The 2,537-nt window shown below is 36.6% G+C and overlaps 1 non-coding gene across 1 annotated transcript; it reads left to right on the top strand.

Annotated features, from left to right (window-relative positions):
* Positions 1-298: 298 nt before the first annotated feature.
* On the top strand, positions 299-402 carry LOC121205900 (small nucleolar RNA R71). The gene has a single exon (XR_005900973.1). It is a non-coding gene; the product is annotated as a small nucleolar RNA R71 (small nucleolar RNA).
* The last annotated feature ends 2,135 nt before the right edge of the window (positions 403-2,537 follow it).

The following is a 2,537-nucleotide window of genomic DNA, read 5'->3' as shown; positions in this document are numbered from 1 at the left end:
GCACTGCATTACCGGGTGAACCTGTGAAGAACTAAGAAAACCATCAATTTTCTTATTCAAGAGTTCTACCTGATTAGAGAGCATGGTGACCGAATCGACGTTATAAACACCGGCTATTTTTGTTCGTTTTGTCCTCAAGACTTTCCACTGATAGTTATTCAGTGACATCTCCTCTATAAACTCATAAGCATCTTTAGGTGTTTTATTATTGATGGTTCCGCCAGCAGCTGCGTCAACCATTTGTCGAGTCGAAGGATTCAGACCATTATGGAATGTTTGAACCTGAAGCCAAAGCGGTAACCCATGGTGAGGGCACCTTCTCAAAAGGTCCTTGTATCTCTCACATGCATTGTAGAGTGTTTCTAAATTCATCTGTACAAAAGAAGAGATATCATTACGTATTTAGCCGTTTTAGCCGACGGAAAATATGTTAAAAAAATTTTTTGGTCATTTGTTCGCAAGTAGTGATTGACCCTCGTGGTAACGAGTTCAACCACTGTTTAGCTTTGTTCCTCAATGAAAAGGGAAACAACCGAAGACGTATGGCATCATCAGAAACACCATTGATTTTAAATGTATCGCATAGTTCCAGGAAATTTGCCAAGTGGGTGTTTGGATCCTCATCCTGCAAACCATCAAACTGAACAAATTACTGTATCATTTGAATAGTGTTAGGTTTTAGTTCAAAGTTATTCGTAGCAATAGCAGGCCTAATTATACTTGACTCAGTTCCTGTTAAAGTAGGTTTAGCATAATCATACATAGTATGTGGAGTAGGATTTTGATTAACTGCGATTGCAGGAGGTAGCTGATTGTCTTGGTTTTCAGCCATCTCTTCAGTTGGGGTTTGAGTATCGTCCTCTTGCTCGTTCTCTGTGTATCTTAAGCTTCTCCTTATTTCTCTTTGGTTTCTACGAACTGTGCGATCGATTTCTTCGTCAAAAAGTAGTGGTCTTGACGGGTTTCTTCTAGTCATAAACTATAAAAACCAGCCAAGAGAAAGAAAAAGTAAATTAATAAATAAAAAAATTAAATTAAATTGCAAGAAAAATAAATGGCTAAAGTAATAAAAATTGAGCGTTCCTAATATCTTAGTTCTCCAGCAACGGCGCCAAAAACTTGATCGTGTTATTTCGTGATAGGTTTTAAATATTTATAATTAATCGTTCTTGAAGCTAACTATTATTGCGATGTAGGCAAGTGTACCTATCGAACAGTAGTATAGTTTTAGCAAGACCGAATTGTCGAACCCAAAGGAACTAAAAGTACTAGTAATGATCGTCTTGTTATTATCTAGCCTAAGAATAAAGAGATTTTGTTTTAACTAACTAATTATCTAAACTAAGTACTCACAGAAAGTCGAATTGGGGAATTGCTTTTGGGAAAATCGATTGATTGAGACAATACCTAAGGAAAAATCCACCTAGACTTTACTTATTATTCTGGCTCCAAATCGGACCATTTATTCATTTAACTTGTTCCATATAGATCCCTAAGTTATATTATTATCCCTATTCAAGACTAATAATGCCTATTCCCTAAGTTGAATAATTGAGACCTTTCTCTAATTAACACCCTAGTGTTGCATTAACTCGATCTATGGATCCCCTTATTAGGTTTCACCCTAATCTGGAAAAATTTTCTCACCCTATGTCTAGGCGCTCAAATAACTCCGCTTAATTATGACAAATGTACTCTTAGACAGGGTCTATTCCTCCTCCGAATAAGAGCTTATCTTGGATCGGTATCCTGGGATATCAAAACAAGAACTAAGAACACATAATCAAGAATTAGTTAAATATTTATCATACAATTCAGAAAATAATAACACGATTCGTCTTAGGTTTCATTCCCCTTAAGTATTTAGGGGTTTTAGTTCATAGCTAAATAAGAAAACATCTCAGAATAATAAAAAATACAAAACATAAAGAAAACCCAAAACTCCTGAAGGGGAAATTTAGGAGAGATATTTAGTCTTGATGATGAATCTGACTTCCGAAATGGATCAATCGGCTTCCTTGTAGTAATTCCTTCCTTCCTCCCTGTGTGTCCCTTTTTCTTCCTTTTTAGGGTGTATTTATAGGCTTTGGAATGCCTAAGAGCCCTCAAAATTAGCCTTTTTTGAATTGGACTCAACTTGGGCTCGGTAGGGACACGCCTATGTGTGATTACTTCAGGCCACGCTCGAGTCTGCCAAATTGACACGGTCGTGTGGTCTGCCCATGTGTGGAGGTCCAGGTCATGTTGATTTCGTACTTTGGCCCATTTTCTTCGTTTTTGGCCCATTTCTCGTTTCTTTCGCTCTCCTATGCTATCCTAAGTATAAAATATGAAATTAAAGCATTAGGAGCATCAAATTCACCAATTCTAAGGGAAAATCATCCATAAAAGGCATTAAGCATGGGGTAAAAATATGTATAAATTACGGTTTATCACTCCAGCTGTGTTTATAGACTTGATGAATAGAATATTTTGTCCGTACTTGGATAAGTTTGTTGTGGTGTTCATAGGTGACTTTTTTATGTACTCTAAAAATG

This window comes from Gossypium hirsutum, chromosome A08, assembly GCF_007990345.1.
Source record: "Gossypium hirsutum isolate 1008001.06 chromosome A08, Gossypium_hirsutum_v2.1, whole genome shotgun sequence".
In the NCBI taxonomy this organism is placed as follows: domain Eukaryota; kingdom Viridiplantae; phylum Streptophyta; class Magnoliopsida; order Malvales; family Malvaceae; genus Gossypium; species Gossypium hirsutum.
The sequence above is the reverse complement of the archived record's forward strand: the minus strand, read 5'-3'. Positions and strand labels throughout refer to the sequence as shown.